Source organism: Nicotiana tomentosiformis, chromosome 11 (assembly GCF_000390325.3).
Source record: "Nicotiana tomentosiformis chromosome 11, ASM39032v3, whole genome shotgun sequence".
Lineage (NCBI taxonomy): Eukaryota > Viridiplantae > Streptophyta > Magnoliopsida > Solanales > Solanaceae > Nicotiana > Nicotiana tomentosiformis.
In genome coordinates, this window is record NC_090822.1 from 88,599,756 (window position 1) to 88,612,369 (window position 12,614).

At 35.3% G+C, this 12,614-nt stretch overlaps 1 long non-coding RNA gene across 1 annotated transcript; it reads right to left on the reverse strand.

Annotated features, from left to right (window-relative positions):
- Nucleotides 1–264: 264 nt before the first annotated feature.
- Nucleotides 265–9,113, reverse strand: LOC138900810 (uncharacterized). Its single transcript, XR_011412101.1, has 3 exons — nucleotides 9,013–9,113; nucleotides 424–852; nucleotides 265–347 (listed from the first exon to the last, which is right to left on the reverse strand). It is a non-coding gene; the product is annotated as an uncharacterized lncRNA (long non-coding RNA).
- Nucleotides 9,114–12,614: the final 3,501 nt, after the last annotated feature.

Sequence of the window (12,614 nt, forward strand, 5' to 3'; positions counted from 1 at the left end):
CCATATTTACTTATAAGTGACATTTCGTTATAATAAATTATATATATTGGCTATTAATGATAATGTAATAACCCAAAAACAATTAAAAGACTTTGGGCCTATGAGTTGTCCGCCAAGAAAGCACTTTAGCCTAGCAACAAATGAAAATAATAAAAGAAGGAAAGAAAATAAAATATTAAATAAAATCTTAAACTGCTAAAAATAAAGATTACAAAGTAAATGAAGTAGAAAAATGCATAAAATAAATACTACAAATTAAATGAATTATTGAGTTTATCAATCCTGAAGCCTGGTCCTTTCAACTGATTTATATCTACTTTCTTGGAACCTTTCTTGATCCGACTCAACTATCAAGAAATATTAGTAAGATTTGCATCTCTATACTCGGAAATAGAGTAACAACTCATGAATTCAACAACTCACCAGAAGGTTAAGTAACTTCAAATTGGGAGAACTTCTAAGGATGCATAGAAGGGATTCAAGGTGTAAACATCTAATTGAAGGTTTGGAACATAGAGGAAAGAACTGAGTGCTCAGAAGGATTTATTATTGAAAGATCAAGGAGAAATGTCTTAATTGGTCCATAATGATGCAATAGTACTCTATTAATGATGTCTGTTGTGCTTGATTGCTTTCCTTTTCTGCAGAAGTCCGCAGAAATTGTGAGCTTTGGATTTGAAGCCCAAATATGTCTCCACTTACTGGACAAAACACTCATTCTTACGGCATCCTCAATAGTCATGTACTCCTGAATTTGGTGTCTGACATTAATAGGAAGATCTGTAAGTCTATCAAGTTTGTCCCTTCCATCTCGAAGTCTTTTATAGCTATTTGTCATCATTATTGTAAGTCCTGACCATTTGAACAAACAAAAATAAATGAAGTTTGCATAGAAAATGCTTCACACATATTCAGCTTCATTGATCATAGACTTCATAGTGTTAGTATTGAAGCATGTCCACAACGATGGTAAATTAGACCATAAGAAAACCATGCCAAAGGAAGTACAAAGATTTGCGTTGTTGCTCTACTAGATTAACGCCCACGTGTGCGGAGATGAACAATCCGTCGTTCAAAAGAGAATATAAAAGCAGTATAAAATATCAAGAAAATAACTTCACAACGTTCACTCTTACATAGATACTCTCAAGCGAATACATATTATTTTTATTTTTTCTCAATGCTTATTATTTGGTCTCAATAAAAACTATTCCCTCTGTTTTATTTTATTTAGAGGTAAAAATTATTTTGATCCCCCAACTTCGTCTTAAAAATCAAGCTCCTCCTCCAACATTAAACAATAGACATTCTGCTCCTTCGAACTCTATTGTATTTTTAAAATACCCTTTTACCCTTGATCTTACCGGCCTTGATATATATATATATATATATATATATATATATATATATATATATATATATATATATATTCTTTTTCAATGTCACAATATTTTTCCTAATCAATGTTATGTATTTATCTATACTGAAAATAATTTTAATTTTTTTTAAAAAAATGAAAAATATAATTTATCGAAATTGAATAATAAATGAAATGGGCGCAATTAAAATATTAGAATAGAAGATCTTACTAATATGAATCAAATAAAAGCTAGTGCAGTGCTATAAAAAATAATAACTAATAGTAGAGGTAGATTTTATAATAAATTCCTAAAAAATTATATTATATGTTCTTTAAATTATAACTTAGAAAATATTTCGTTAATGTAAATAAAAATGCATATACACACACATAATAAAGAATAAATGAAAAAGTAAAACTTTAATATATACTGAATATTAAAGTAACAATAGAAAAATGTAAGAATAAATTTTGTTACAAATTCATAAAAGTACTATTCTAGTTAAATTTTACTGAGATTAATTATAAAATTACAATAAAATAATTAAATTGGTAAAACACTTATCTAAATATAAAATATATCTTATATAATATAATAAAAAATTATATGCATAGAGGAGGAATTGAAAATATCAAGAGTAAAAGAGACAATGCATATAATAGGAAGAGCTGAATGTCTATTGTTTAATGTTAGAGGAGAAATTTAATTTTTAAAATAATTTCACCTTTTTATTTGGCGGTGTTTTTCTAGAAAAGAGTTGGTAATAAAGTTTTTCACACATAAGCTAAATATGTATTACATACCAAAATTCAAATGGCAATGCCATTATACAGTTTATAGCTCACTTTTATATTGTTTATTACTTAATTAAGAGAGAAAAGTGGATGACGAAAAAAGGGAGACATCGAAGACGGAACAAAAAAATCAGACCACTTATAGATTAATGAAGCACCTACACATGATTTTCATCAGGATATTGAAACTCAATTGTCCAAGTTATATGTAAGTTTGATATATCTTCAATCGTTGGTACTCTTGTTTTATAGTTTAACAACAGTCAACAGCTCTCTTTCGACCCATTGATTCACGGAAAGACAGTTAGAAGCGAATCAAAAATTTAAATTTTATGGGCTCGAATTTGAAATTCTAATAAAACTCACTTGATTTGCTGGAAATGAAATTAATTATTTACACTTATTTAATAAATTTTAATACGATAAAAAGGGCACGAGTCAAAGATATTGAGTTTAAATAAACTCATATGTAACAATCTACATCCGTCCCGGAGGACCGCTATACTCTAATATAAGGTTTACCACCCACTATCTAATTTCCAAGAAAGAAAGGGACAAGTTAAAGAAAATTACATGACAATACCAAAGGGGTGTTGTCATAACAAAACTTAACCCCCTTTTCTTTTTGTTACACAATAGAGCCTAATGTCACGGGCCCAAATTCTTACATTGGGTAGCGGCACCGGCTCGCCCGTGCGGCGCCTGCAGTTCCCCTCGCTGCAGGCCAGCCTTCTTCCTATCCCAGGATTTCCCCAGCACGATCCTGTGCCTGTCGGAGGGGCTCGCCCCAACTTGTGCCGCCCGTAAGATGCCTAGGCCCTTGGCCCTAGACATGTCGTGGCGTTCCATCTTAGGATCACAATCCATGCACGCCCTGGGGGATTGGCTTAGGACATGCCTAGTCCTTAGCCCAAGACTGAGCATCGCTCCCGCGTGCACAGCCCAATCCTCAAGCTTGACACTCGCCTAGTGCATCCGCGACTAGCTCATGCCTCACCCGAGTAAGGCAACCTTTAGCCTTTGGCCATTGTCATGCGCCTCTTTCGTTCCATGCCCATACATAGCCTTCTTGTAGCACGCTTCCATTCCGAAGTAGTGCAGTGTCGCCCACACCTGCACCTTTAGGACAACGGACCCTAGCTTGCATGGCTGAACCAAAGCCATGCTCACAAGTCGACACATGATGCCCCTATGACAGGTGCGTCAAGTATCCAATCGGCATGGAGGTCTCTTTCCAACATTAGGCAGCCCGCGGGGCTGGCTGTTCCACACTAGCAGTCTCCACTGTCCTTTTGATGCCCAACGCAGGCCCGAAGGCGTTGCGCAGCCCATACGAGTTCCCAAACTCGCGTGGATACCTTTGACACTCCTTTGAGTCATCTAAGCAGTCCCTTCGGGTTTGCCCCCGAGGCAGCTCGTTCTATACGGCTCGGTGGCAGCACGTATGGGGGAGGCAGGTCGGAGCTTTCATCACCTATACCCCCTTATATATGCTTAAAATTAAAAAGCCCAAGTTACCCGAGTAGACTGTTCTACGTCAGACCATCAGAAGGCTCTTTTCTCACCAGTTCTTGGCCGAAATAACAACCCCAAAATGCGGGTTGTAACACTAATCCCTTTTTTTCTTCACGTTGTAGCAAATCTATAAATGTCTTTCTCTCCCCACTCTCCTCCGTCTTCTCCTTTATTTTTCCTCCTCTCTTCAAGAAACAATGGCACATCTCTTGTCATCCCTTACCTCTATCTCGTTTATTTTTTTTATACAAAAAATAAGGGAGAAGTAGCAAATCGTGATTAAACTACTAGATATTTTAAGATTTAGTTGGTGAAAATCATCTTAGAAAGGCTACTCTCACTGTTGAACAAGCTTGAAAAAGTGGGTTTGAATTTCGAATTGATTTTTGTAAGAGTTTTGGGGTGGGTGTTGTTAAGGCTTGTTGAGAATAATCTAAGGAGGATGTCTACCTAACTTAAAGTCATTTTGTAGAGATTTTGGACTAGTTTTGAACAAGAATTGTAACTGAAAATAGAGAAGAAGTTTATCACTGTGGCTAGCAATATTTATACATTGTTATACATTTCATACAAGTTTGGTATATTTTTATACACTTTTGTACACAATAGATAAATATTGTATAATAATATATAAGAGTGTATTTGCAAAAGAATGTTGGCTATGCGGGTGTAAACTAAAAATATGACTATGTGAATGCAATGTGTTGTGTTGGGATGTATACTTTTGAAAAGTTCTTATTAACTGCTAAAATTCAAATGATGAGTATGATGAAATAGAATTCCTCCATAAGAGGCTGCCTAGTTGCATGTGAGAGTTGTATAGTGCGTGTAATGACCTAATCGGTCATTTTAACTTTTAGAACCCCGTTCCTTAAAATAAAACTTTCTGTAGGTGCTTGTAATGATTTATGACTTGCGGGGATGGTTGGTTCGGGATTTGGAAGTGTTTGAGGTGAAACCGGAACACTTGGTTCCTTAAGTTGGCCTTAAAGTGCTAAGTTTGACTTCGATCAACATTTTGATAAAACGACCCCGGGATAGAATTTTGATGATTCCAACAGCTCCGTATGGTGATTTTGGACTTAGGAGCGTGATCCGAATTTTATTTGGAAGTCCGTAGTGAAATTAGGCTTGAAGTGGCTAAAATATGAATTTAAAGTATGAAAGTTTGACCGGGGAGTTGACTTTTTGATACCGGAGTCGGAATCCAGTTTCGAAAATTTTCATAGCTCCATTATGTAATTTATGACTTGTGTGTAAAATTTGAGGTCAATCGGAGTTGATTTGGTATATTCCGACATCGAATGTAGAAGTTGAAAATTCTAAGTTTCATTAAGTTTGAATTGGAGCATGATTCGTGATTTTAGCGTTGTATGATGTGATTTGAGGTTTCAAATAAGTTCGTATGATGTTTTAGGACTTGTTGATATATTTGGTTGAGGTCCCGAGGGTCTCAGGTGAGTTTCGGATGGTTAACAGATCAACAATTTGAGTTAAAAAGCTGCTGCAATTTTTACTCTTCTGTTGGACATTCTAGGCTGTGATCGAGCCCAGATATTGAGCCAGATATCGAACCAGATATCGAGCCCAGGGTTGACGAGGTACAGGCTCGAGCTAGTGTAGCGAAGCCATGATCGAAGGTCCAGCTCGAGGGCCAGGATCGACACCCAAGATCGAGGGTCACAATCGAAGGCTCAAGCTCGATGCAATGATTGAGGCTATGATCGAAGGCCCAACCTCGATACCCTGATCGAGGTCATGACCGAGGTCCAGGCTCGAGCCTGTGATCGAAGCCGCGATCGAAGGCAAGGCTCGAGGGCATGATCGAAGGTATGGCTCGAGGGCTAGGATCGAGGCCCAACCTCGATGCCCTGATCGAAGGCACACCTCGATGCCCTGATCGAAGGCACATGTTCGATGCCGCGATCGAGGCCCAGTTCGAGGACCAGTTCCGAAGGCTGCTGGGTAGTTTTATAAAAGAGGGCATTCGTCCCATTTGCCATTTTTGACGAACTTGAGCTTGAGTAGAGATGACTTTTGGCAGATTTTCAAGGGAAAAACATTGGGGTAAGTGATTCTAACTCGGATTTGGTCTACATATATAAGTGTATCATTGTTTTTCACGATTTAATTAGTGTTTTGAGATTTGAGATTTGGAAAAGTTTAGAAATCTCATAGAAACAAAATATTGAGATTTCGGTATCGATTCAGAGTCGGAATTGAGTAAAACTGGTATGGTTGGACTCATAATTGAATGGGTTGTCAGATTTCATAACTTTCGCCGGATTCCGAGATGTGGGCCCCGTGGGCAAATTTTTAATTAATTTCGGAATTTTTATTTAAAATGTAGTATTTCCTTATAGAATTTATTTCCTATAATTTTTAGTGATTGTATCGAATTATTTTGGCTAGATTCGAGCCAGACAAAGGTGGATAATCGTGGAAAAGGCAAAATTGTGGATTAAATTGGAGCAAGACGAGGTAAGTCTCTTGTCTAATCTCGTGAGGGGAAAATTACCTGATAGGTGATTAAAATTAAATAATTGTTGCTAGTTGTGGGGGGCAACGTATGCACGAGGTGACGAGAGTCCGTGCGTAGCTACTATTAATACTAAAGTCCGGGTAGTTTAGGACTCAAAGCATGCCTTACTTGTGTAAATTGTATTCTTTGATTTATTTACATTAATTGATATCTATATAAATATATTTTAAATTGTTAGATAAAGATATTAAAGGATGGAAATCTCATAGGCTTGATTGTCTGTTTAAATCAATTAATTATTAAAAGAAATTATTCTCCTCCCAAATTCATCTTATAATGAATATACTCTCCTTCCGGAGGCACATAAGAAAATGTCCTCCTTTCTTGTAGAGCGGGCCGAACACCTCGGCAGGATAGATGCATCTATGGATCGCGCCGCACATCCCTTGACAGTATACACGACACTCTGGATCGAGCCGTACGTCCTCGGCAGAAATCGTGCTTCATAATAATAATTACACGATACTTTAATAATTTATTTCAGCTTGTGAAGCTAAGTAATATATTTGAAAAATTCTTGGAATTTAATGAATTTATATTCTTGCTTGTTTCAGAACTAATTGTTACTCATGTAAAGGAGATTTAATTGATAAATTGGAATTTATTTGAATTGAAGGAATTTAATTAATATATTGAGAATTGTTACATTTGAAGGAATTTGATTATTTCCGCTGATTAAATAAATTATTTGTAAATTCTGTAAATCATGCTGATTTGAATATCCTAATTTTATTTCAATTATTATTGACCCATAGTGAGTGTCAAAGTCGGCTATCTCGTCTCTACCACTTCGAGATTAGGCTTGATACTTATTGGGTACACGTTGTTTACGTACTCATACTACACTTGCTGCACTTTTTGTGCAGGATCTGGGACATGTACTACTGGAGGACCTATCATCACATACCCACGTCATCCCGAGGCATAGTGGTGAGCTGCCTTTCTGAGCCGTCCTGCAGCTACCAGTGTCTCTTCTTATATTTATATTCTGCCTATTTCATTTCAGACAGTATTTGGAGTTTTGTATAATCTACTAGATGCTCATGCACTTGTGACACCACGTCTTAGCACACACATTGATAGAAATTGGTATTTTATTATTATTATTTATTTTTTTTGAATAAAAGTTTAATCCAATGTACGTTTGACTTATTAGTTGGCTTGCCTAGCTGTAGTGTTGGGCGCCATCATGACCTATATGTGAAATTTGGTCGTGACAGTACGTCTCGTTCGAGAGTATATGTCAATAATGAGATTTTTTTAATGTAAATACAGACCTTCCTTTACCAATCATTCTTAACAACATTTCATTGTAAAAGCCAAGTTTCTTTTCAGAACTGACTTTCCTATTATATTTTAGCTCTCTTTAAAAGATTTTTTAACCTATAACAACAAGAACCATCTTTATAAGAGTCTCTTTATAAAACTACCCCTCTGTAACCACTATTTTTTGGGTAATAAAATAGCCATTTTCGTAGAAATAAAATCTCTAAAATTACAAATAATAAATTTAGAGATTTCACCTAAGATTTTAAAATTGTAATGCACCACTTATGATAAAGAATATTACATGAATACGTATTTCTATCATTAAAGATTTCATATACTTGAAAGATCGGCACATATATTTCTATTTAAAATTTCATTGAGATTTTAAATTTAAATAATTTTCTTATCTTTTATAAGGTAAAAAATTAGTTTTTTGGGAAATCTTTAGTCTATAATGGCCAAATAATATTTAAATATCAAATATTGTTGTGCAGTCAGACATCTCTATAACAACATCCCTATATAACAGCCATTCACTATAAAAGCCAAGTTTTTCTCAGAACCGATTTTTTAAGTTATATTTTACCTCTCTATAATAGTTTTTTTTACCCTTAACAACAACAACCATATTTATAGCAGAACTCTCTTTATAAAATTACCACTCTATAACAACCGTATAGATTTTTTAAGATTACTAATAATAATTCTAAAAATATGCACACAATCTTTTCCATTAGAAAAATTTAAAAAAATATTTAGATAAAAAATTTAACTATTAAACTCATACATTGTTTTCAAGGGTAAGCTATTGGATACTTTTTTGCTGAAAATTTAGACACGAATCTTCTCCAATTCAAGCGTTATATCGCTATTAATCGAATAAAATATACGAAACAAGCTACAATTACAAAGTTCTTCTATCAATCTTGAAATAAATTATTTTTCTAGGTAGCTTTAAAATGTCTATCATAGATTTTAAATCTTTATACGTTTAGTTATAAATTTATTAATAATGTATTAGCTTTTTTCAATATTTAACTAATGAAATATGCATATATTTTAAGATTTTAAATTTGAATAATTCTTTTATCTTTTATATGTAACACTAAAAAAGGAAACATACTTAATCTATAACAGCCAAAAAATATTTAAACATCAAATGATGTTATAGGTGTATAACAACCATTCACTATAGAAGTCAAAAAATATCGGAACAGACGAGGCTGTTATAGAGAGGGTTGACTGTAGGTGCATAACAGACAATCGCTACAAAAGCCAAAAAAGATAATCGGAATAAACGAATTTGTTATAGAGTAGTTTGATGGTATATATGGATATTTCTTAACTAATAATCCTAATCAGAGAGATCAACTAATCCATGCAAGAAATCAATTTTCAAAGTAGTAAACTCTTGGATTAATTAAATTATATATGACTCAGAGTTTAGAGAAGAAAAAATCACAACTATAACATCCTTATCGAAAATGAAAACAAATAAGAAATAAAAGAGAAATAAAAGAAAGGAACTAACCTTACAGCAGCGAGTGAGAGGGGATTCTGGAGGAGCGGGTGCTGAATAAGGTTTAGGGAGAAAGACAGAGGCGGGCATACCGAGAATGCAAACACTTTTTTGCAGGTCAAGGTATTTATAAGTAAATTTATATGATATTTGGGAAGAAAATCTCCAATAATAAATATTACTATTCTATAATTGGTAGCCTCATAAGAATGATAATTAATGTATTAAATTTGCAAAATATATAGATAGACATTCAAAGTTGGCACCAACGGTCAGTTAGACACTTCAACATAACTAAAGAATAGATAGACACTTTTTTCTTGGCAAGAATATATCTCCTGGACACCCAAGTTGGACAAACCACTCGCGTGACATACAATCCTAGCTGACATGTCAAATGAACAATTGTACATTGTAATTTACAAAAAATAAAAAAGAATATATAATATGTTAAAAAATAAAATAAAGAACAACCCCTTCCCAATCAGACCTCCACCCTTCTCCCCCAACTAACCCATTGTCTGCACAACCTTCAGATTATCGTAAGTACAACTTTTGACCCCTTCGTCGACAATCTCTCATTTGTTCGACTACTCGTGTATGCCTTAAGTCGAGGAGAGTTAATCACAAAAAGTGGTTATGAGCTCTTTCTTGTTACGGTTCAGAAGAGGTTGCGCACATTTAGTTGCACCAGTGGATTGAATATTTTAGTGCCAAGTGATGACCTCACCGCCACTCTACTTCCTTCCTCAAATCTTCTCCTTCAGCGACTTCTTCCATCATCCTTAACCATCAATTTCAAAAAGAATCATCTAGGTGATACTTACTAGTTAAGAATAGGCTTTAAATTTGTTCGAGAGCTTTTAGTGTTATTACTAAAGAAAAAGATCTACCTTTTGCGGGAAGAATTGCTCGAAAGCACGAGATGGGCCTTCCTTTCCATTATAATGTATTTTTTAAATATGTAAATTTTATTTAAAATTAGTCAATTTGACCTTTATACCCCGAAAAAGTTCAAATAGATTAAAGCATAGAGAGTATTATTTATGTATATATTTAAATACTCTTACTTTATTTAAAATTAGTCAATGATGATATACGTTAAGCTTCAAAAAAAAAGTGAGGATTCATATTTATGATCCTAACTTTGTTTGGGACTGAGACATAATTGTTTGTATTGGTAAAATAAAAGCATTATTTCTCTAGAAAATCTTGGACCAACCCTATTAACGAAATCAATGCCAATACTATAATATACTCCCTCTATTTCAAAAAGATTGGCACTATTTCCTTATTAGTGTAACGATCCGACCGGTCATTTTGAGCTTTTGCATTCAGTTCAGTGGTTTGAGGTCATGATTAGCTTCATATGGTATATTATGACTTGCATATATGGTCAGTTTTGGTTTTTGAGTTGTTTGAAATTAATTTGGAAGAATGATTCTTAACTAGGAAGATTTAAATTGAAAGAGTTGACCAAGTTTGACTTTTATGTATTTGACCCTAGGTAAGAGCTTTTATGGTTTCTTTAGGTTTGGATAGTGATTCTGGACTTGCACGTATGCCCGAATTTGTATTTAGATATTTCTAGAAGGTTTTGGCTCTTTTTGGCGAAACTTGACAATTTGAAGGTTTGGAAGGTTCATAAGTTTGACCGGGAGTTATCTTTTATAATAACAGGTTCAAATTATTGTTCCATAAATTGGAATACGTTTTTATGTCATTTGAAACTTTTGTGCAAAATTTGAGATCATTCTGAGTTGATTTGATATGGTTCAGCACGAGTTTTGGAAGTTGAAAGTTCAAAAGTTCATTAAGTTTGATTTGAGGTGCAGTTTGTGGTTTTGATATTGTTATGTGTTATTTGAGGCCTCGAATAGGTATGTGTTGTGTTTTGGGACTCGTTGGTATGTTCGTACAAGGTCCCGAAAGGCTCGAGTGTGTTTCAGGGTGGTTTCAGATTATTTAGGAGGATGATTTCATTGCTGGTTTTTGCTGGTTTCTGATGCCTCGATTGTTCTTCGCGAAAGCGAAGATGTAGGCGATAATAAACAGCCAACCCAAGGAAACTCCGGATCTCAGTAGTAGAAGATGATCTAGGCCAACTATGGACTACCTCAATCTTCTTCGGATCTACCTTAATCCCCTCACTAGATACAACATGCCCTAAGAATGCCACCGAATCAAGCCAAAACTCACACTTGGAGAATTTAGCAAATAGCTTCTTCTCCCTCAAAGTCTGGAGCACGATCCTGAATTGCTGCTCGTGATCCTCCTGGCTACGAGAGTACACCAATATATCATCAATTAAAACTATGATGAAGGAATCAAGAAAGTGCCAAAATACTCTATTAATCAAGTGCATAAAATATGTTGGGCACTGGTCAGCCCAAAAAATATCGCCGGAAACTCATAGTGACCATAGCGAGTCCTTAATGCGGTCTTCGGAATATCTGAAGTCCTGATCTTCAACTGATGATACCCCGATCTCAAATCGTTCTTCGAGAACACTCCAGCACCTTGAAGCAGATAAAATAAATTATCAAAATGGGGTAGTGAGTACTTGTTCTTGATAGTAACCTTGTTCAATGGCATGTAGTCAATGCACATTCTCATATAACCATCCTTCATCTTCACAAATAGAACCGGTGCATCCCAAGGTCACACACTAGGACTAATAAAACCCTTCTCAAGCAACTCCTACAATTGTTCTTTCAATTCCTTCAACTCTACTGGTGCCATGCGATATGGTGGAATAGAGATGGGTTGAATGCCCGGCACCAAGTCAATATCAAAATCAATATCTCTAACGAGTGGCATGCCTGACAGGTCTACATGATACACATTTGGAAAATTCCTCACTATAGGAACTGACTCAACGGTAGGAGTATCAACATTAACATCTCTCACGAAGTCCAAATATGCCAAACACCCCTTCTCAATAATCCGTTGATCCTGCAAATATGAAATAACTCTACTAGGAATATAATCTAGGGAACCTCTCCACTCAACCCTAGGCAACTCCGGCATCGGGAATGTCACGATCTTAGCATGACAATCAAGAATAGCGTGACATGGTGACAACCAATCCATGCCCAGAATTACATCAAATCGACTATACGGAGTAGCAAAAGATCAACCCTAGTCTCACAACCCTTAATGGTAACCACACACGACCGATATTGTAATGGCCCGCCCGTTATTTTGAGTATTGTAGCCCCATTCCCCCATTTATTGCTTATTCCATGTTCGTTTGTTGTTATTTAACTTGTTGGGGTAGTTGGTTTAGTTACGGGCATATTTCGGAATGAGTTGGGACACTTAGTCCCAAGGTTGGAAGCCTAAGTTGAAAGAATTGACCGGATGTTGACTTATATGTAAATGACTCCGGAATAGAGTTTTGATGGTTCTGATAGCTTTGTATGGTGATGTTGGACTTAGGAGTGCGTCTGGATTTTGATTTGGAAATTCGTATGTCATTTTGGCTTGAATTAGCGAAAGTTGGAAAAATAGAAGTTTGGAGAGTTGAGAAGTTTGACCAAGAGTTGACTTTATTGTTACCAAACTAGGATTTTGGTTTCGGATTTGAAATAGGCCCCTTGTGTCATTTGTGA